Here is a 23612-nt window from a genome sequence, read left to right as displayed (position 1 = left end):
TGCGATTAAAACAAAAGAATTATCAATGTCGGCCTCAAACGACTATTTTGGAAACGTGAGGTGTATCTGCAGTTTCTCCGCATGTTCCTGGCTTGTTGCTGAGGCTGCTAATCAACCCAGAGATATAAAACAACAGCCTAAAAAGGAGGAACCTAACCAGGGATTAGCCAAACAAACTAGGATTCATCCACAAAATCGTCTCCAGTTTATTAAGCAATTGCGAATTAGCTAAATTTTGGTTCAGGGCTTTAATTCCTGACAGAAGGGAAGAATGTCGACCAGTAATTTTCAAATTTGGAACTTGAAGATGATTGGACTTTAATTCCCAGAATCTCCTGGCCAGCATAGAGGCCAGTGAATCCTGGGAGATGAAGTCCATGCATTGTTGGGTGGGGAATTCTGGGGATTGAAGTCCATTCATCTTAAAGTTTGATAAACACTGATGTAGGCCAAAAAAACCCTCACATGTTACCTCCATTTTGGAAAACAACAAACACAACTGAAGAGACCACCAGTCATTGGCCGGCTTGCATAATGCGGAAACCATGATTTGTTAGGGCCATCAGAAGTGAAACATGCCACAATTAATTGGAGTGACATATAACTCTAAGATCCTGATGTTGGTTTGAAAGCCATCCTGGTTAGTTCTGAGAAGCCAACATTGAGCAAAGCATGGGATGCTCTGTGACCCTTCCTGACCCTTCAGACTTGGGCAGAATCACAAAACCTTCCCAGATTCCAGATGCTAAGAACCTCACTGGGCCAGGAATGACATCGTACCTTTCCAGGACCATCTCCTTCGCTCTTTCTATCTGGTTGTAACCACTGAGGCTAAGAACAACCTTCTCTAAAGCTCCATCTTTGGCATCTGCTAATTGTCTCTGCTGACTGAATAGCTGTGGCTGAGGATTATGGGAGCTGGAGTCCATGCATTTGGAAGGTGCACATGGGAAGGCTGCTGGTGGCTGTTCAGGCAGGACAGACATCCATAAATAGGACTTGGAAAAAGACTCTTTAAAGCAAGCAGCGTCCATCATTTCTCCCAACGCTTGGCAGGAGAGAGAGCTGAAGCCATTTGGCTTCATAAACACCCAGCCTTTCTGCTGTGGTCAGAATCCCCAGTATCCTGAGGCCTGGCCTAACTGGGAATTCTGGAAACCAGCATCCAAAAACATATGTGAGGCTCCAAGCAGGAGAAAGAGCCTCAAAGTCCCCAGTGGATCCTCTGAAGACACATGGACAGATCTCTGCAAGTCTCTATCAAGCTTTGTCCAGACATTGTGGGAAATCTCTGACTCCCTCCATTCACAAAGGTTCATTTCTGTCTCTCTCCCATTATCCCAGCTCTATTGCCTGAATGCCAATCCTGGAATCGATTCACACAATGTGCTAAACAATGTATTACTTTTTAAATTTCCTTTTAATGGAGGAAAAGATTTTCTGGATACCAGCAGACTCCAACCTCAAGGAGGGCCCATTTCTTCCTGCGGGGATCAAGCTGAACACCAGGTTCAATTCAGGCACATCTCATGGCCCCAGAGCTCTGCACCATCCCCCAGAATACACAACTCTCACTGGGTCAGAGACAGAGACAGTGTGTGTGTGTGTGCGTTGGCCACTGGGAGAGACCCGTTCTGGGGTGGGAGAGATGGGGGTGTGTGGAAGCTCCTTCTGGTGCTGAGGATAACGTGGAAAAACTGCAGGGCTTCTTCCCCCCCCCCCCCCGACTGAGTGATGGAATTGAGAGCCACAGACCGGGACATTCATAGCCATGAACTGGGAAGGGGGGGAGGGCTCCAAAGGAGTTTGAGCAGGTCAGAAGATCCCAATAGTGATGGGGAGAGAGGAAAATACGGAGAGAGTTGAGAAACGGGCCTCTTACAGAGACTGAGTCGCAGAGATCTTGTTCCTGTGGCACCGTCAAGACTCTCGGACTCAAACTCAAGTCCTGGGTGGCAGGTTCTGAAGTCCCTGGACCATTGATGAATGCCAGACCAGTCTGCAATAAAGCTCCCTTCCTCCAGGACTTCATGGTGGAGGAAACGGCTGCTCTGGCTGCATCACTGAGACTTGGCTGGGACTGGAGTGAGCGATTCTTCTCACGGAGCTCTGCACGGATGGTTTCTGGGTTTGGCACCAGCTGAGACTCCAGGAGAGGAGAGGGGAGGGGAGGGGGGATGCTTGGGGGGCATGCAGGGCCCTTGTCCCACAGATGGCCAGATGAGAGAGGCTGTTTCTTCAGTTGGGCACCAGGAGGGGTCAGTGAGGGCTGCTGTTCTTGCACCAGACTCCCTGCCTGACCTCCGGGGCTCTGGGGCTGGGTGGGTGGTGGAGTCCCCTGGGCTTATGGTGCTGGGGGGCTCCAGACAGCCATCCCCAGGTGGGAGGTCAGAGGCAGCTCAGGAGTTTAGGCCCCAAAGCAGCCCTGGGCCCAAATCATCCAGGACCAACTCCTAGCAATGGTAAAAGGAGTCTTTAACTTACAACTGTTTCTCTATTGACCACTGGAAGTTATAATGGCACTGAGAAAATTGATTCATAACCATTTTTTTTCTCTTATGACCATTGCAGCATCCCCATGGTCACATGATCAAAAGTCTTGATGCTTGGCAACTGGCATGTACTTATGATGGTTGCAGAGTCCCTGGGTAATGTGATCCCCTTTTCTGACCTTGTGACAAGCGAAGTCAGTGGGGAAGGAAGATGCCTCTGAATGACTTTCAAGATTTATTGAGCTGAAAGGGAAGGGAGTTACAAGAATTACATTCATTCAACCATTTCCCATTTCCAAACATGTTGATATGATTTTCTTTGACTCCTGCATACTATTTAAGTGGAAATAATTAATGTCTTCTTTCAAAGAAAAGGAAATTTTACAATTATTTCAATATTATGGTGTTATGTCTCATGTTTTTACATTTATTCTGGCTGTGAGATGCTCCTTTGTATTCAGGTCTGGCCTCAGAAGGATAATGTAGCACTTGGGGATGAAGATGCAGCCCAGCAGACCAGCACTGGAGGCCAGGATGAGAAGACCTGAACAGCCACCATGTATTTCCCTTTGGTGCTCAGGTAGGTGGGCACAAAAGTCACCCAGACACTGCAGAAGACCAGCATGCTGAAGGTGATCAGCTTGGCTTCGTTGAAGGCCCCAGGCAGATTCCTGGCCAGGAAAGCCACCGTGAAGCAGATGGCAGCCAGGAAGCCCATGTAGCTGAGGGTAATGTAGAACATGACAACAGCCCCTTCGTTGCATTGCAGGATGATCTCTCCAAGCTGGGAGTGGCGGTCAGAGTCAGGGAAGGGGGGAGAAACTCCCAGCCAGATGGAGCAGATGATAATTTGGACTGCAGAAGAAGAAAGGATGATGGAGTTGGCCAAGCTCTTCCCCAACCATCTCTTCACCCGGTTTCCTGGTTTTGTGGCCAGGAAAGCCAGCACCACCGTGATGGTTTTGGCCAAGAGAGAAGAAATGGCAACTGAGAAGATGATGCTGAAAACCGTTTGTCGTAGAAGGCAGGTGGCTTTCCTTGGTTGACCAATGAAGAGAGAAGAAGACAAAAAGCAAAGCAGGAGGGAGACCAGGAGGATGTAGGAGAGGTCCCGGTTGTTGGCTTTGACAAGGGGAGTTTCTCTGTATTTAATGAAGATGATTAAAACAAGGCCTGTAGTTAGGAAGAAGAGTAGGGCAAAAGAGACCAGGATGATGCCCAGATGTTCTTTATAAGACAGAAAGGCTATAACTTTGGGGATACATTGGACTTTGGCCTCATTTGGATATTTATCATCTGGACACTTGGTGCATTTTTCTGCATCTGAGAAACCAAAAATAAAATTTCTTTAATATTTCGTTCCTTTTATTTTTCATTAAAAATGGCATAAGAAGGATGTAATTTTTAAAAAAATAGCTAGGTATGTGAAGGTGAGGAAAGTCCTAGGGTGCTAATTATTTCTGGTGTAATGTGTAATTTAATTCATAGGAAGCTACATTATTACAGGTTAATAATGAATCATATAATCTTTTTATACAAATAATTAGAGTCCTGCCACATGGCAATTAATATACTGGACTTAGAGGATACCTATAGTATCTTGTAACATCAGGAAGCTATATGGAATTCAGGAGAAATTTCTTAATAGTGACAACAAATAACCAGTGGAACAGCTGGCCTCCAGAAGTAGTGGGTGCTTCAACATTGGATGTCTTTAAGAAGAGACTGGACAGTCACTTGTCTGGAATGGTATCGGGTTTCCTACTTGAGCAGGGAGTAGCACTAGAAGACCTCCAAGGTCCTTTCCAGCTCTACTCTGATTGATTGATTGATGATTGATCTACATGAGTGGCAGAATATTTGTGCAATACGTTGCCCCCATAACTATCCACAGCACCCCATTATGGACCAGTGACACCTTCTCAGTGATCCTCAAGGGGAGGATCCAATATACAGTGAATTGCAAGGTCTTTCAGAAGGTGGACCTAAAACAATTCATCAAGTTTCAAAGAACTCAGATCTTCCTAGAAAGGTGAACTTAGCAGCACAAGTCGAAACTAAAAATCAGGAGAGATATTTCCTATGCTGTTAGTAAAGCTTGACCAATCTGCCATCACTTCCTCCCATCTCTTCCCAGCCCCTCCTTCAAAGTCTTTTTGATTTATTTCTTTTTAGATACGAAATTGTATAGGTTAAGAGTAAAAAAAAACACCTGGTGAACTTCAATGTGTCTTTTAACTTGCACTTTCATGGAAATCATCTGGGTGGATCCAGTTCCACAAAGCCTCCCATTTTCCTAAGTGTGACCCACCTTCCTGAGTGGAGAAGGTCCCCTCTGGACAAGGAATGCAGTCGTAGCAGCAAACTGGCTCTCCTTCTCGAGCCCTCTTGACAAATCCAGGATGACAATTTTCCACACATTTGGACTGAGGCAGGGACTGAGCAGAAAAACAAGGAATGCCAAAGAAAAGATATTAGGACTCTCCATCCATGGAAAATGGAGGGAGAAATGGATGGAGACAAGTAGCCTCAGGTCTTCACTGAGGTAAATATGAAATCTCTGACTACTTCTGAACAGATGCAGGAGGTAGAACAACTGGCAGATTCTTCATTTAGTTCCTTCCTTTTCCTTTTGGCATTTAACATTATAATAAAGGACTTTATAAAGTCTGGAGGGATGTAATTGAAAAAAAGATTTACATATGATGATATATTCATATTAAAATTAAGAATAAAGTTTACTGTAAAAGATTTAGGAAACATTTACTCCATTAGATTTTTTGATATAGAATAAAATTGTGATGAAGAAACAAACCTCTGACCAATAAGATCTTGAAAGGTTTCCATAAAACATGGCAAAGCCCCTCCACTTAGGTCCCGTCTGTTAAAGGACTTCCATTAGATGACACCAACTGGCATGGAAGGCCAACCACTCTGGAGACTATAGGCTTTGCCTCCTTGAAATGGGACCTCAGGCTTTGGGAAACAGAGAAAAGACACCAAAATTTATCTCACCTTATTGAGCAACTTCAGCTGTGAAAGAGCACCTTGTTTGATAGAAAGTCTCTGTCTTTTAAAATACGCCAGAGTCTCAAACCTGGCACCCTCCTTAGGGAGAACCAAGAAGCCCAAAATGAACAGATCTGCTGTTATCTCTCCATTTTGGTCCAAGTACAGTTTTCTCTGAGAAATATTCCAAAATTCATTCTTCTCCAGAAAGGGATGAAACTAGAATGGGAACATCCAGGAATTTGAAAAGCAGGAAACTGTTTCTTATCCCACATTGAATCTTTCTTCTACAATTATCTAATCTCCAAATATGGTTAAATACGATATAAATACTGCCATTATCTTTATAAGTGAATGAAAAAGTTTGAGAAAAATTTGCCAATCATATACTGACAAAATATAGAGAAAATATAATTGATGCAGTTGGTCAATTATAGGAGAACATTCTAGAGCAGAGGACAAATAAAATGAACAGAGAAAAAAAAAGATGATCCATAAACTCTTTGAAAACAACAGGTTGATTCCCAGAAAGCATGGGTTGATCAAGAAGAAAGTTGTCAAGCTAATCTTCTCCCTGGTTATTCTGATGGAAAATACCTCCAGATGTGTTAATTCTACTTGATTGTAATGCGACATTAACAAAATTTGGAAAATCTGAAAGAATAAATCTCCCACCAACACTTTTCTCAGCCTGAAAAGTTAGCCAGGATCACTCTCACATATCATTACACTTCCTAAATTGATGATGGGAACTCTGGTGATAGAACTGGATTTCAATATAGGACCCACATACAATTGTGTGATAGGATTATAAACTTGAGGGATGGGTGGTATGATAACTAAGTGGATAAAAACTGTCTTCAAATTGATACTCAAATAATTTTTAACCTTTTAAAATCTTTCCTATGAAACCTGAAGATGATAGATAACAATTTACCATTGGTCATCAATTTTTCTATGTTGTCATTAACATGGTCATTAATAGGATCTTAGAGTAAGCTAATTTGATGTGATTTAAAGAATATAAAGTCTTTCAAGTTACAAGCTTTATTTTAAACTTCATTTTAAAAGTTTGATAAAATAACAATGGTTTTAAATCAACTTAAAGGCAAAAATCAGAAGCAAGCAACAATTGTTGAATAGGATGGATTGGATGGATGGACTGGAACTTAACTTGCTGCTGGCATCCCTGAAGGAGGAGTCTGGTTTGAAGGGAGGCTGCTTGGAGATGGCTGGAGAGGCCATGGACCCTGAAGACTCAAAGTGGACAGAATGGATGACTGATGAAATGGATTCTTTCAAGAAGATTGAGGGAGATTGGGGAATGGACTTCTCATATTTAACTGGAAAACAAGTCTTAAGAGTCATCGTGTTTCCATTTACAGGAGGTCCTTTGACTTTGGGGAATGGAAAGCAGTTGTTGGGAAAGATCCTAATTACAATTTTAAGGAAAGGTATTATTATTAAGAATCAAACAAAGATGTTTAACCCTGGACAGATTCTGAATGGATCAGAAGTCATGATTGTGGTGGTCTGTAGTAGATAAGAAGCCCCTGTAAATTTTCTGTGAGTTGAATACAATAGCAGATAACAGTTTTGAAGTTTTGAAATTTAACTTTATTGTTGGATTTCCTGTTAACTATATTTTTATATACAGCAGATAGATGGCAAGTCAAGTAATTTCAAATACATGTGTAGTTTATAATTGTGGGCCTATTTTGCAAAGGGGAGAAACTATTATTGCTGTTTTGTATTCAACTGGGGGGACAATATGCATGTCTTTGTCTGTTAAAATGCACACTTTTTAAAAAAAATCTGTCTCATTTTGTTTTGTCTAATATTAAAAACTATTTTAATAAATAGTTTTATTTCCCAAAACTTGTATTTTACCGTTTCAAATAAAATAAAATATAATAAGAGGAATATCAAGTTTCCAGAAACAATATTTATGATTAGCACACAGAGAAGGGTGCATAAGTAAAAAGCAGTAGAAAAATATCTGATTTTTAACTATGGTACTGGGACTTGACTAACAATATAGTCTCATATAAAACCATTAATGAATCTCAGGAAGTGAACATTTTGGTTTTGCAGGGCTGAGAGGCAAAGGGGAATGATGAACAGGCTCTCCAAGGCTACCCACCCCTTGGCGTTTTTGCAACCAAAGTTTCCCCCCAAACAGAGGACCCTTCCCTTGCCCAAATACTGCAGGGCAGATGCAGATAGGCCCATAACTGGGCAGTGTGTGGGTGGAGAGGCTGCAGCAGATCTGCTGTGAACGGAGGGAGAGAAAAAAGTGGGGATTCTCTCTGCTGCAGCACTTAACCTTGAATGCTTGAATGGCAGTCCCCTCCATTCCTTTCCCCCTCCATTCACAGCAGAGCTGCTGCTCCCTTTATGCCCCTCCCGGCACCCTCCCTCCAGGGGGTTGAAGCACCTGGAAGGGATAGGCAGGCGGCCGCAGCTCCCTTCCAATTAGGCTCCCAGACCCTTCCCTTTGCTACGGAGGGAGGAAGGAAAGTTCAGCCAGGTCCAATGGGGGTGGAGGGGGTTTGACCAGCTGAGCCAACAGATTTCAATCGTCCCTCCTGGCTTGCCCGAGATGCTCCAATTTGTTCCCTGGCCAGAGGCACCTCCGGCTAAACACCCCTCAGGAAACACCCCATGCACACGCCCCCCAACGCGGTCTGCCGGGGCGACCATCGGAAAAAACATGCAGGCTTCAGAGCAACGCTTCTCCCAAAGAGGTTCTGGGGAGTCCAACCCCACCCCTCGCTGCCCCTTTTAGAGCCAGAAAACTCCCAGGCAAAGCAGCCGCGCCTCGCTGTCAGGAGTACAGGGGGGGAGGGGGGGAGAATGAATGGAACAAAAGGAAAACTGGGGGGGAAGAAGAAGAAGGGAGATCCAGAGGAAACGGGGAGAGGGTCTCTATCGCCCCTCCCAGGTGGCCCACAATGTTGAACAGCTTCTGATTCCTCTCTCTCTCTCCCTCTCCCATTCTTTCTCTTTCTTTCTTTCTCTCATTTTTTCTCTTTCTTTCTCTCTCTCATTTTTTCTCTTTCTTTCTCTCTCTCATTCTTTCTCTTTCTCATTCTCTCTCTCATTCTTTCTCTTTCTTTCTCTCTCTCATTCTCTCTCATTCTTTCTCTTTCTCTCTCTCTCTTTCTCTCATTTTTTCTTTCTTTCTTTCTCTCTCTCATTCTCTCTCTTTCTCTCTCATTCTTTCTCTCTTCTCTCCCTCTTTCCACCCATTCCAACGCGCGGTGTAAACAAGCCGCCCGCCCTTCCAGCTCCCCACAAGTTCCCTCTCCTCTGGCTGCTCCAGAGAGAGAAGATTGCTTGCGCGGAAGAGGCACTGATCCAGGTGCACCGCCAGCATTGTGCCTGCACCCCAGGAAGTTAATTAGCCGGGTTTTCCTGGGCTGCAAGCGATGCTGCCAGGCACTTGGAAAGGACTTCAACGACTGGTCCACCACTAAAAGCAAACAATGGGGCGAAGCACAGAGCTGGTTGGAAGAGTGTGTGTGCTTGTATGTGTGTGTGTGTGTGCATGAGTGCACGCATGTGTGCGTGTGTAATTGCCGGTTTCATCCAAAGGAGTTTTTGTTTCAGGTGGGTCTCCTAGATTTGGAAGGAGGAAAGGAAGGGAGAGAGAGAGAGAGAGAGAGAGAAGGAGAGAAAGAGAGAGAGAGAAGGGACAGGCAAGGAAAAAAAGAAAAAAGAAAGGAAAGGGAAAAAAAGAAAAGGGGAGAGGAAAAGAAGGAGGGATGGAAGGTAGGAAGGGAAAGAAAGAGAGGGAGGGAGGAGAAAGTGAATGAGATATAGTTGGACTGATGGATTGATGGATGGATAGATACATGGAGGGAGGGAGGGAGGGAAAGAGAAAAAATGAGAAGAAGGACACTAACCATGGCTTCAGAAGACTCTTTCAAACAGCACAACATTTGAAAGGGCTGGAAGGGATCTTGGAGGTCTTTTTCTAGTCCACCCTTGCTCTAGTAGGGTCAGAAGAGACCTTGGAGGCCATCTAGTCCAATCCCCTGCTCCAGCAGATCGTCTGGATTATTTTGGTGCCTCTAACAGTCACGTGCAGGCTAGGGAAGAACATCTGAAGGCCTGTGTAATGTTCTAATGGGCAGAAGTTAAAGTTAAATGTGTGGCAGAAAGTGGACTCTGGGTGTGTTTTTCCAAAGTGAGGTTGAATATGTTTAGTTTTAGAAGAACTGTGTGTGTGTGTACATACAGTATATATAGTAGATAATGTATCTTTTTGTGTGCCTATACACACACTATACCTTTATGTATGTACACATATGGCATATATACATAGGATTAAATTGTGTTTTTTGGATGTTCAGAAGTAATAAATAAATAGACAGGGAAATTGTATCTTGTATTAAATAAATAAATAAATAATGATTTAGCGGAGCAAGATGCCGTGAACAGCCTTTAACTCTGAGCAACCCAAGAAGGAAACATTTGCAAGTATCTTAAGTTTTAAGTTTGAAAAATTTTGTTAAAGAACGGTATTGCGGAACTTGAAAGGCGCGGGCTTATTACAAAGGATTCAGAACAAAGGATTCAAAATGGCATTAATTTACAGCTGAAAACCTAAAGAAAATGAAAGTTAACTGATTGCTGACAGCTGGGGGTGGAAAAGGAGTAAAGGTGGAACGGCTGAAATTTATTATTTATTTATTTATTTATTTATTTGAACTTGTTAGTCGCCCCCTCTCCCCACAGGGACTCGGGGCGACGTACAGAAGCAACAATCAAAACAGTATCATATAGAGGAGGTAAAAATAAATAAATAAATTACAATGCTTTTAAAAAGTCAAAACCCCAATAACAGTAAAAATTTAAAAACTAAAATTAACAGTTAAAAAATGCCCAAGAGGTGGAGAAGCTGTAGATTTATGCCAGGCCGGCTAGTCGAAACAGGTGGGTCTTCAGTTTCATACGGAAGGAACGGAGGTCAGTTGTTGTCCTAATGTCTGGGGGGAGGTCATTCCAAAGGGTAGGGCCCACCACAGAGAAGGCCCTACTCCTGGGCACCGCCCTCTGACACTCTCTGGAGGACGGCACCCGGAGGAGTCCCTCTCTATGTGAGCGAATGGGTCACAGGGATGTATGGGGCAGGACACGATCCCGCAGATAACTAGGCCCTGTGCCATGGAGCGCTTTGAAGATGGTGACTAACACCTTGAAGTGCACACGGTAGACCACAGGAAGCCAGTGCAGCTCGCGCAGGAGAGGTGTTATATGGGAGAACCTCGATCTCCCCATAATTACCCACGCGGCTGCATTCTGGACCAACTGCAGTCTCCGGGTGCACCTCAAGGGGAGCCCCATGTAGAGAGCATTACAGTAGTCCAGGCGAGACATCACCAGCGCGTGAGTGACTGTGCGCAAGGCCTCCCGGTCCAAAAGGGGTCGCAATTGGCGCACCTGGTGGAACGCCCCCCTCGCCACGGCTGCCACATGATCTTCCATAGCCAGCCAGGCATCTAGGAGGACGCCCAAATTGCGCGCCCGTTCCACCAGGGCTAATTGCTCATCCCCGATGGCCAGCGATGGAATGTGCTGGTTGAACCGGGAAGCCGGGAGCCACAGCCACTCTGTCTTGGAGGGGTTGAGCTTCAGCCTGTTGTCACCCATCCAGACCCGTATGGCTTCCAGACACCGGGACATCACTTCGACGGCCTCGTTGGGGTGGTTTGGGGTGGAAATATACAGCTGAGTGTCATCAGCGTACAGATGGTATCCCACCCCAAAACCACGGATGATCTCGCCCAGCGGCTTCATATATGTGTTGAACAGGAGAGGTGAGAGGACCGACCCCTGTGGGACCCCACAAGTAAGGGGCCTCGGGGTTGACCTCTGCTCCCCTGCCAACACGCATTGCGTCCGGCCAGAGAGGTAGGAGCGGAACCACCGCAACACGGTGCCTCCTACCCCCAACCCCTCCAGACAGTGCAATAGGATACCATGGTCGATGGTATCGAAAGCAGCCGAGAGGTCTAATAGGACAAAGATAGAGGAGCAACCCCTATCCTTTGCCCTCCAAAGATCATCCACCAACGCGACCAAGGCCGTCTCCGTGCTGTGGCCGGGTCGGAAGCCGGACTGGCGCGGGTCTAGATAATCAGATTCCTCCAGGTGACGCGGGAACTGCTGAGCCACCACACTCTCAACAACCTTCGCTAAAAAAGGAAGGTTGGAGACAGGACGATAATTTGCTAGCTCCTTTGGGTCCAGAGAAGGCTTCTTGAGCAGGGGTCTCACCACCGCCTCTTTCAAGGTGGCTGGTAAAAGGCCCTCACTCAACGAAGCGTTCACCAGTCCCAGTAGCCAGCCTCGTGAACCCTCCCAGGAAGCCAGTACAAGCCAGGAGGGACACGGGTCCAGTAAACATGTGGTGGCTCGCAGTCGCCCGCGCAACCTGTCCAAATCTTCGGTGACAACAGGGTCAAACTCCTCCCAGCGTGGTCTCTCAAGACTAGCCTCGGACGCCCCCCCTGGAGCACTGGAGTGAGTCCATCCCCTCCGGATCTGATCAATTTTATCCTGCAGGTATTCCCCAAATTCCTCTGCCCTGCCCTGCAATGGGGGATCCCGCTGCCCCTGTGACAGAAGGGAGCGGGTCACCCGAAACAGGGCAGCAGGGCAGTTCTCTGCGGACGCTATAAGGTTGGCACAATACCGACGTTTGGCCACTCTTATTGCCACAAGATAGGTCCTTAAGTAGGCTCTTACCTGTGTTCAGTCGGATTTGGAGCGGGAGGATCTCCACTTGCTCTCTAGGCGTCTCCTGTGGCGTTTCATCGCCCTTAGCTCCCCGTTGAACCAGGGGGCCCGGGTCGATCGTTGCCATCGGAGAGGCCGCAAAGGCGCAACCCGGTCCAAGGCACCGGCGGCCGCATTGTTCCACGCGGCTACCAGGTCCTCTGCCCGGGAGCGGGACAGGTCTGCAGGGGGTGGCCCAAGCTCCGCCTGGAACCTAACTGGTTCCATCAGACGCCTGGGGCGGAACCATCTGGGACAATCAGGTTCCGCCTCCCCGCGGCGGGGAGTAGCGCCAGGGAAGTCCAGCTGGAGAAGTGAGTGATCTGACCATGACAGGGGCGTGATGACTAAATTCCCACTTCCCAGATCACTCGTCCACTGGTCGGAGACAAACACAAGATCCAGTGTGTGGCCTCTCTCGTGTGTGGGGTCCCGAACTACTTGAGTCAGATCCATGGCTGTCATGGAAGCCATGAATTCCCGGGCTACCTCGGATGCTTCTCCCGTCGACGGCAGATTGAAATCCCCCATCACTAATAGCTTGGGGGTTTCAACCGCCATCTCCGCGATCCACTCGAGGAGTCCGGGCAGGGCCGTTGATGTATGGCGGGGAGCCAGGTATACTATCAACAGGCCCAACTGTCTCCCTGGGCCCCATTTCACGCCTAGAGACTCACACCCAGATATCTGCGACACAGTGAATTCTCTCGGTGCCAAATCTTCCCGGATAATTATCGCTACCCCACCGCCCCTACCCTGGGCCCGTGGCTGGTGGAATACACGGTAACCTGGAGGGCACATTTCCCGAAGGGCAACCCCCCCTCCGGGCCCAACCAGGTTTCCGTTATTCCTGCGAGGTCCGGCTCCCCCTCTGTGATCAAGTCACTGATGAGGGGGGCCTTGTTAACCACGGACCTCGCATTACATAACATCAGCCTAAGGCCCAGGCTCTGCCGATCCTGTCCACCTAGACTGCGGGGGTTGGTACAAGCGACTGGGCGTGTCCAGCGGCCCCGGTCTCCCAACCAACTATACGTTCTTCTAGTGTCCTCGCGCCCGCCCCTCCCTACGACCGTCGCTATTGGAATTCCCCTTGTAGGAATGCTGTTTTCACCCACCTCCCCCACTCCGCTCCCCTCCATCCTGACCCCACCTGTTGACCTGGCTGTATCCACATCCCAAGGCTGAATAACCCTCCCCCCCTCCCTGGAACCCCTTAAAACCTTTAAAAAACATTTTGCTAAAAAAACCCTAATCCCCCGCTTCCTCCACCTCTCTGGGTTAATGAACCCTTCATCGAGGTGGGCCCTCACCAGGGCAGGGGGGCAAGCCTGCGAGAGGGGGGAGCCTCGCAGTCGTAGAATGTCAGACCTTGAATAAATTAAGATGTTGATCAGTCCATGACTATGGCTATGGCAGGGTTTTCTTTGTAGCAGGTCCAAGATGTAAATAGATGTAAATAGAAAAGTAGAGTACTTAAAAGGCAAGTGAGAGGAGAGAGGAAGCAAACATTGCCAATCCACAATAGTCTACAATCCACCATCGAGGCCCAGAGGCAATTCTTAAGTTCTTAAGGTATACAGAAATCGCAACTCAGTGGGGGCGGGGGGGGGCGGGGGGGGTAGGTGAAGTGCCAAGGCCAGTTTCCCGGCCTGTTGATCTTCTGGAGGTCGCCCATAGCCTCCGGCGACCTCCCTGGCTTCCTTCTTCGGTCCCGCGGCTCCTCTCCGACCCCACCGGCCTCCTAACCAGGCAGCTCACCACGCCAGAGAAATAGGCCTCCTAACCAGGCAGCTCACCACTCACTTGTGGGGTGCCACAGGGGTCGGTCCTCTCGCCTCTCCTGTTCAACGCATATGTGAAGCCGCTGGGTGAGATCATCCGTGGTTTTGGGGTTGAGTACCATCTCTACGCTGATGATACTCAGCTGTATATTTCAACCCCAAACCACCCCAACGAGGCTGTCGAAGTGATGTCCCGGTGTTTGGAGGCCGTCGGGGTCTGGATGGGGGACAACAGACTCAAACTCAACCCCTCCAAGACCGAGTGGCTGTGGTTGCCGGCACCTCGGTTCAGCCAGCTGACTCCATCGCTGGCCATAGGGGGCGAACAGTTGTCCCCTGTGGACCGGGCGCGCAATTTGGGTGTCCTCCTTGATGCCCGGCTGTCAATGGAGGACCATGTGGCAGCCGTGGCAAGGGGGGCATTCCACCAGGTTCGCCTGGTGCGCCAATTGCGCCCCCTACTGGACCGGAGTGCCTTGCGCACGGTCACTCATGCGCTGGTGACGTCTCGCCTGGACTACTGCAATGCCCTCTACATGGGGCTTCCCTTGGGACGCGTCCGGAGACTGCAGCTAGTTCAGAACGCAGCCGCGCGGGTTATTATGGGAAGTACCCGTTACTCCCACGTAACACCTCTCCTGCGCGAGCTGCACTGGCTACCTGTAGCCTTTCGGGTGCGTTTCAAGGTATTGATCACCATCTTTAAAGCGCTCCATGGCGGAGGACCTAGTTATCTGCAGGATCGCATCCTACCACACACGTCCCTGCGACCTATCCGCTCACACAGGGAGGGGCTCCTCCTGGTGCCGTCTGCTAGGCAATGCCAGCGGGCGACACCTAGGAGTAGATCCTTCTCTGTGATGGGCCCAACCCTCTGGAATGACCTCCCCCCAGACATTCGAACTACCACCGACCTCCGTTCCTTCCGGCAAAAGTTAAAGACCCACCTATTTCAATCAGCTGGCCTGGCACTTTCTTAGTTTTACCTCCCGGGATTTATTTATTTTAATTGGGTTTGGGGTTTTATAGGCTTTTAACGTATTATATTTATTATTCTATTACAGTCTCACAACCTCCTTCACCTATGTATTTAATTTAATTGTTTATGTATGTATTTTACAATGTATTTTAGTGACTGTACACCGCCCCGAGTCCTCTCCGGGAGAGGGGGCGGTCTATAAGTGTGAATAATAAATAAATAAATAATAAATAAATAAATAAAATAGAAGAAAAATATGGCGCTCGATGTTCCAGCGCCATCTACGCCGCTGCCGCCGCCGTCACCACCACCGGTCGGGCCCGAACGCCGCCCCCAAACATCAAGATGTAGCTCCTACCGTTCTCCTCCCACATCGTTCTTCTCACCGACTCGCTCTCCTCACGGAATCGCTCCTCCGCTCCTCCACTGTCCCGTGGCCCTGGCAGCCACGCAGACCTCCTCCACCGTTCTTACCGTTATTCCGCTGCTGCGGCCCTGCCTCTGGGTGCGTTCTCGCCTCTTAGCCACCGTCCTCCATCTCCCGTCCACCTGGCTGTCTGGTCCCCCCGGGACCAAGCTGTTCTCAACGAAAGCCAGGGTTGCCACTTAACAATTCTAGACCCCCAGAGTGACAGGCGGGGGCCGAAAACGCCCGCTATCCCTGCCAGGGAGCCCCATTGTTCACGGAGCTCTGGGAAGGTCCGCCATTGCCCCCGGAAGCTCCTCCTCCTTTTTCTACAGGCTCGATCCATGCAAATAACTATTAACAACTCTAAAGCTAGTTCATATAACCTGATCTACTTGGAAGAGCATTTTGTGAGAAAGTTGGGAAGAAGTGTTTTCTTCTTTTTTGTTAAGAATGGCAACGGAACAAGGGGCGGCTCCCCCAGGCGCTACAATAAACCTCCAGGATTTGAAGGACTTTATAGGTAAAGAAATTAAAGAGGTTAAACAAATGGTCCAGGACACCATAAAAAGGTGTGACCAGCTTGATAAAAACATGCAAGCTATAGCCACGGGGCTGTCAGAAGTTGTTCTTAAGGTGGATAGTAAGGTGGAACAACTGGTTTTGGATTTGGAAATCAAAATGAAAGAAACGGATCTGAAATTTGTGGAAATGGAGGGGAATATGCAAAGGATGGATAATGAGATTATTATGATACAATTTAGATCTATGGAGTACAATATCAGATTGAGGGGTTTAAGAGAAAACCCTAGAGAGGACTTAAGAAAAGTTTGTGCCGATGCTTTGGCCACATTATTAAAAGTGGATGATCCCCGTGAGATTTCTGCTAAGATTGATAAAATTTACAGAGTAAATTCACATATAGCATTACAAAGGCAATTACCAAGAGATGTTGTGATATACTTTACTGAGAGAAATTTTAGAAATGACATCTTGCAGAAGTCTTTTTACTCTTCTCTTCAAATAGATGGGAACATGATTGGTGTTTTCAAGGAGCTACCACCAGCGATGTTAAAGTTCAGAAGGGATTTTGGATTTTTGGTAGCGGAGCTGAAGGAAAGAGAGACACAATATAGGTGGGATGCTCCAATGGGTGTTATATTCAGATATGAAGGGGTGAGGTACCGTTTGAATACTATAGACCAGTGATGGCGAACATTTTTTGGCTCGTGTGCCACAAGTGGGGGGAGCGCAGGGGGGTCGAGTGTGGGCGTGCCGCACCCATAATGCAATGCGCGACCCCCCCAGTGCGCATGCACGCAAAATGCGCGACCCCCCCATTTTTACATGTTTTTTTTGCCGTCCCCATGCTCCAGGGGCTTTATAGGAGCCTGGGGAGGGCGAAAAGAGCCTCCCCCGACTCCCCGGAGGCCCTCCGGAGGCTTCAGGGACTGTCCAGAGGCTTCCCTGAAGCCTTCGGAGTGCTTAAAACCACCCTCCGAGCAAACCGGAAGTGACTTCCGGGTTGCTTGGAGGGTCGTTTTAAGCCTCCGAAGGCATCAGGGAAGCCTCGGACGGTCCCTGAAGCCTTCGGAATGCTTAAAACCACCCTCCGAGCAAACCGGAAGTGACTTCCGGGTTGCTCGGAGGGTCGTTTTAAGCACTCCGAAGGCATCAGGGAAGACTCGGACGGTCCCTGAAGCCTTCGGAACGCTTGAAACAACCCTCTGAGCAACCCAAAAGTCACTTCCGGTTTGCTTGGAGGGTGGTTTTAAGCGTTCCGAAGGCTTCAGGGACGATCCCTGAAGCCTCCAGGGGGGCGGGGAGGCTCTTTTCACCCTCCCCAGGCTCCTATAAAGCCTCTGAAGCCTGGGGAAGGCGAAAAATAGCTTTTAAAAAGGTGAACTCAGCTGGCCAGCGCGCGCATGCCCGCTGGCCAGCTGACAGGGTAGCGTCTCACGTGCCCTGACAAATGGCTCCACGTGCCACTTGTGGCACGTGTGCCATAGGTTCGCCATCACGGCTATAGACAAAGCAAGAGACTTTTATTATGGAATACTGAAGGCAAGTGCAACACCCCCACGTACATCTACACCAACACCAGCATATTTGGATGTCTTAGAGCAGAGGCTGTTTGAGAAAGAGACAGAAGAACAAATAAAGCAGACGCAAAAAGAGAAGGAAGCTCAGGGTGCTGTAGGTGGATCACAAGCGGACCCTTCTGGATTTCTTTTAAGTTCTTTCTTGGAGGAACCATCCAAGACCCTCATTGAAATGCCATTACTTAAGCCAGTGGAACAATGTGTTACTAGATCTACGACTAGACAAATGCAAGAATCTCAGAAGCAGGGGAAGTCCCAGGTACAATGTGCCAAGAAGGAAGTTAAGAAGCAAATTGGAGCCATGGGAGGAGCAGGGCCGAAGATTAGTCTTTTGGAGAGAGATCTTCAGAAAATGCTCTCAACGCTTCAGATCAGGCCAAAAAATGTTTAAATTATTATCTTGGAATGTGAATGGATTGAATTCTCCACAAAAAAGGAAAAATATTTTATTATTTGAAGCAATTTAATAATGATGTTGTTTGCCTTCAAGAGACTCATATTAGGTTGCAAGACCAGAAGTATTTAGTGAATTCAAAATTGGGAACATCTTATGCTGCCTCTAATTTGGTAAAGAAAAATGGAGTGGTGATATATATAAATAAAAGATTTTCAATTAAAGTTATAGAGGCGGATGACAGTGATAGATATATAGCAATTGAACTTGATACAGATTTTGGTCCTATTTTGGTGGTAGGAATATATGCACCTAATCAACAACAAGAAAGCTTTTATAAGATGCTTCATTTAAAAATTTTGGATTGGAATTTTAAGAGTATTTTAATTATGGGAGATTGGAACGGAGTGATTTCTCCAAGGATAGATAAGAGAACAATGACTAAATTTACTACCAAATTACCAAAGGTTTTTTTTTATTTACAAGACGACTTGAAACTAAAAGATGTTTGGAGGATACAACATCCAAATGAGATGGACTTTTCTTTCTACTCAGATAGACATAAATCCTTTTCAAGGATTGACTTTTTTTTGCTAACACCGGATTTACTTCCTAAAGCTAAGAAAACCAAGATACTCTCCAGGACACTTACTGACCATAGCCCGGTGTGGTTAGAAATTGAGTTAGGGAAGAGGCCAAGAAGGTCTTGGAGTGTAAACGAAAATTTATTTAGATATGAAAAAAATGTTGATGAACTTAAAAAACACATGAAGGAATTTTTTAGTTTTAATATGAATAAGGGTACTCCCATTGAAACAATTTGGGATGCAAGTAAAGCTTATATGCGCGGGGTCCTGATACATATGAATTTTAAACATAAACAAAACAGACAGAAAAGGAGAATGGAACTGGAAGATGAAATAAAAAAGAAGGAACAGTTACTTATAGTAAGCCCAAAAGATCAGGCACTTCAGATGGCGATAAAGCTGTTGAAAGATCAATTTCAAATGCTTATATCAGAACAAACAGCAACCAACTTACAATTTGCCAAACATAACACCTTTGCTAATGCTAACAAACCTGGTAGGTGGTTGGCTTATACCTTGAGAAAGAACACAAATGACAGAATTATTGATAGAATCGAGTATGGAGGGAAAACGGTATATCAACAAGACTTGATTAAAAAATCATTTGTGGACTATTATGCTAAGTTATATGTACAGGACAATATACAGAACAAGTCAGTATATAACTTTTTGGAAGGAAAAAGGGTTACTAAAATATCCGTGCTTCAAAAGGCAAATTTGGAACGTCTGATAACTGCTGATGAGATTATTTTAGCTATAAACCAACTTAAACTAGCCAAGGCTCCAGGGACTGATGGTTTGACTACAATGTACTATAAAACTTTACAATTGGAAATGATTGAATATCTTAATAATAATAATAATAATAATAAATTTGAATTTATTAGCCGCTCCCTTTCCAGACAGGACTCGGGGCGGCGTACAATAAAACATATAAAACATAAAACATATGTACAAACACATAGACATACACATATACAAAGACATACATGCACGGAGGAGGTAACAAATTACATCACATTTAGATAGTTAAAAATCACCATTAAAATACCCCATTAGTAATAACACAATTTAAAAATTTAAAAAATTTAAAAGGACTGTCAGGAGGAATAAGAAAAAATTTACAGTTGAGCCAGGCCAGATAATTGAAAGAGGTGGGTCTTCAGCTGTACACGGAAGGAGCGGAGATCGGAAATAATCCTGATGTCACGGGGGAGGTCATTCCACAGGGCTGGGCCCATCACAGAGAAGGCTCTGCTCCTGGGTGTCGCCCCCCGACACTGTTTAGCGGACGGCACCCGAAGAAGTCCCTCTCTGTGTGAGCGGATTGGTCGTAGGGATGTATGGGGCAGGATGCGATCCTGCATGTAACTAGGTCCTGTGCCATGAAGCGCTTTAAAGATCATAATCAAAACCTTGAAACGCACTCGGTAGACTACAGGAAGCCAGTGCAGCTCGCGCAGGAGAGGTGTTACAGGGGAGTATCTAGTCCTCCCCATAATCACCCGCGTGGCCGCGTTCTGGACCAACTGCAGTCTCCGAGTGCATCTCAGGGGAAGCCCCATGTAGAGAGCATTGCAGTAGTCCAGGCGAGACGTCACTAGCGCATGGGTGACTGTGCGTAGGGCATCCCGGTCCAATATGGGGCGCAATTGGCACATCAGGCGAACCTGATGGAACGCCCCCCTTGCCACGGCTGTTACATGGTCATCCATGGACAGCCGGGCATCCAGGAGGACGCCCAAATTGCGCACCCGTTCCATGGGGGCCAGTTGCTCGCCCCCAATGGCCAGAGATGGAAGCAACTGGTTGAACCGGGAGGCCGGAAGCCACAGCCACTCCGTCTTGGAAGGGTTGAGTTTTAGTCGGTTGCCATCCATCCAGACCCGTACGGCCTCCAAACACCGGGACATCATTTCAACGGCCTCGTTGGGGTGGTTCGGGGTGGAAATGTATAGCTGAGTATCATCAGCATACAGATGATATCCCACCCCAAAACCACGGATGATCTCGCCCAGCGGTTTCATGTATGTGTTGAACAGGAGAGGTGAGAGCACCGACCCCTGTGGCACCCCACATGTGAGGGGGCTCCGGGTCGATCTCTGCTCCCCTGCCAACACACGTTGCGTCCGGCAAGAGAGGTAGGAGCCAAACCACCATAAAACGGTGCCCCTGACTCCCAGCCCCTCTAGCCGGTGCAACAGGATACCATGGTCGATGGTATCGAACGCCGCCGAGAGATCTAATAGGACCAGGATAGAGGAACAACCCCTATCTCTGGCCCTCCAGAGATCATCAACCAACGCGACCAAGGCCGTCTCCATGCTGTGCCCGGGTCGGAAGCCGGACTGGCGCGGGTCTAGATAATCATTCTCCTCCAGGTGACATGGGAACTGTTGTGCCACCACACTCTCTACAACCTTCGCTAAAAAAGGAAGGTTGGAGACTGGACGATAATTGACTAGATCCGTTGGGTCCAGGGAAGGCTTCTTGAGCAGGGGCCTCACAACCGCCTCTTTCAAGGCGGCCGGCAGAAACACCTCACCCAACGAAGCGTTCACTAGGCCCAGGAGCCAGTCGCGCGTAACCTCCCAGGATGCCAGTACAAGCCAGGAGGGACACGGGTCCAATAAACATGTGGTAGGTCGCAGACGTCCACGCAACCTGTCCAAATCCTCGATGGCAACCGAGTCAAACTCCTCCCAGGGCGGTCCCTCAAGACTCGCTTCGGGCGTCTCAACTGGACCACTGAAAGGGGCCCATCCCATCCGGATTTGAGCGACTTTGTCCTGTAGATATTTCCCAAACTCCTCTGCTCTGCCCTGTAAAGGGGCTTCCCGCGGTCTCTCAAACAAGAGGGAGCGAGTCACCCGAAACAGGGCGGCAGGGCGGTTATCTGCGGACGCAATAAGAGCGGCGCAATGTTGACGTTTGGCCGCTCTTAATGCCACAAGGTACGTCCTCAAATAGGCTCGTGCCTGTGCTCGGTCAAATTCGGAACGGGAGGATCTCCAATGACTCTCTAGGCGTCTCTTGTGGCGTTTCATCACCCTTAGCTCCTCGGTAAACCAAGGGGCCAGGGTGGTTCGTCGCCGCAGGAGAGGCCGCAAAGGCGCCACCCGGTCTAGGGCCCTGGTAGTCGCACTATTCCATGCGTCTACCAGGTCCTCCACTCGGGGCGGGTCAGGTCCACAGGAGGTGGCCCAAGCTCCGTCTGGAACCTATCTGGTTCCATCAGGCGCTTGGGGCGGAACCATCTAATACCTTCCGGTTCCGCCTCCCCGCAACGGGGGGTAGCACCGGGGAAGTCAAGCCGGAGACGTGAGTGATCTGACCATGACAGGGGAATAATAGTTGGATCCCCTATTCCCAGATCACTCGTCCACTGGCCAGAGACAAAGACAAGGTCCAGCGTGTGGCCTCCCTCGTGAGTAGGGCCGTGAATTAATTGGGTCAGGTCCATGGCTGTCATGGAAGCCATGAACTCCCGAACCCCCTCAGACGCTTCTCCCATCGACGGCAGATTAAAATCCCCCATCACTAAAAGTTTGGGGGTCTCAACCGCCACCGATGAGATCAGCTCGAGGAGTTCAGGCAGGGCCGCTGATGTATAGCGAGGAGCCAGGTATACTATCAGCAGGCCCAACTGCCTCCCTGGGCCCCATCTCACGACAAGGGACTCACACCCGGATGTCTGTGGCACAGTGAACTCTCTCGGCTCCAAGTCTTCCCGGATAATCACTTCTACCCCACCGCCCCTTCCCTGGGCCTGAGGCTGGTGAAATGCTCGATAACCTGGCGGGCACATTTCCACGAGGGGTAAGCCTCCCTCGTGGCCCAACCAGGTCTCAGTTATTCCTGCGAGGTCCGGCTCCCCCTCCAAAATTAGATCGTGGATGAGGGGGGCCTTATTGACAACGGACCTCGCGTTGCATAACAGCAGTCTCAGGCCTTGGGTCTGTAGATCCTGACCACCTAGTATGCAGGGGTTGGTACAAACGACCGGGTATGACCAAAAACCCCGGTCTCCCAACCGACTACGCGCTCTTGATCTGTCCTCGCACCTGCCCCTCCCCACGACCGTTGGTATCAAAGAGCCCTGCACAGGAATGCTATCTTCCCTCTCCTCCCCCACTCCGCTCCCTCCTCCTTCGACCACACCTAGATGCCTGGCTCTCCCATCCCTCCTGACCTGTTCCCCCCCCATCCCTGGAACCCCTTACAATTTTTAAAAAGCAATTAATTAAAAAACCCCTCAATGTGCGCTTCCTCCACCTCTCTGGGTTAATGAACCCGTCCTCAAGGTGGGCCCTCGAAAGGGCAGGAGGCCATAACTGCGAGAGGGGGGACTCTCGTAGCTGTAGCAGGTCTAGCCTCGTGTATAACATATTGGACAGGGCCAAGTTCATCAAGTGGGAGCTGTCGATGTTAATATGCATCAGCAGCCGCAATTCCCACTAAGGGGATAGTCCTGGCAAGGGGATAGTCCAGGCAAGGGGATAGGCTGATGAAGATAGTCCACATCTGGATGGAAATGATGGGCTGATGGAAATAAAATAGCCAGCTGGTGGATAAAAGACTGCAGCTAAGAGGTAGTTCGTAATAGGCGGTAGGTCGTAATAGGCGGTAGGGCGGATAGCCCATAATAAGTAGGTGGTAAATGAGGGGGGGGGTAGTAGTGAGCACAGCAAAGCACTGGGTCTGACCTTCTGCATGGGCCTCTGATGTTCCAAAGCCTCCGTTCCATGGCCTGCCATAGTTGTAAATAGTCCTCCGTCCATTTGGCCACCCATAGTCGTTGTTATTGGGCCCGGGAGGGCTGCATAGGCCGCCCTGCGGCCTCCCTGCAGCCCTTCCACCGATCTTTCCACTCTCTACTTCCTCCGGCGCCTCAGGCCTCACTCTCCTTCCCTTCTTCCCTTCGGCGCCTCGGGTCTTTCGGGCCTCCCTCGGGCCTCACACTCCTTCCCACGGCCCTCTCGCCGGTCTAGAATCACAATCGCCGGCCAGTTTGGAGCTCAGCGTCCCCTAGATCGTAATTCGGGCCGCTCGGCTCTCCTGGGTTGCCACCAT

This window comes from Natrix helvetica (assembly GCF_964273705.1).
Source record: "Natrix helvetica genome assembly, chromosome: 5".
Taxonomy (NCBI): domain Eukaryota; kingdom Metazoa; phylum Chordata; class Lepidosauria; order Squamata; family Natricidae; genus Natrix; species Natrix helvetica.
The sequence above is the reverse complement of the archived record's forward strand: the minus strand, read 5'-3'. Positions refer to the sequence as shown.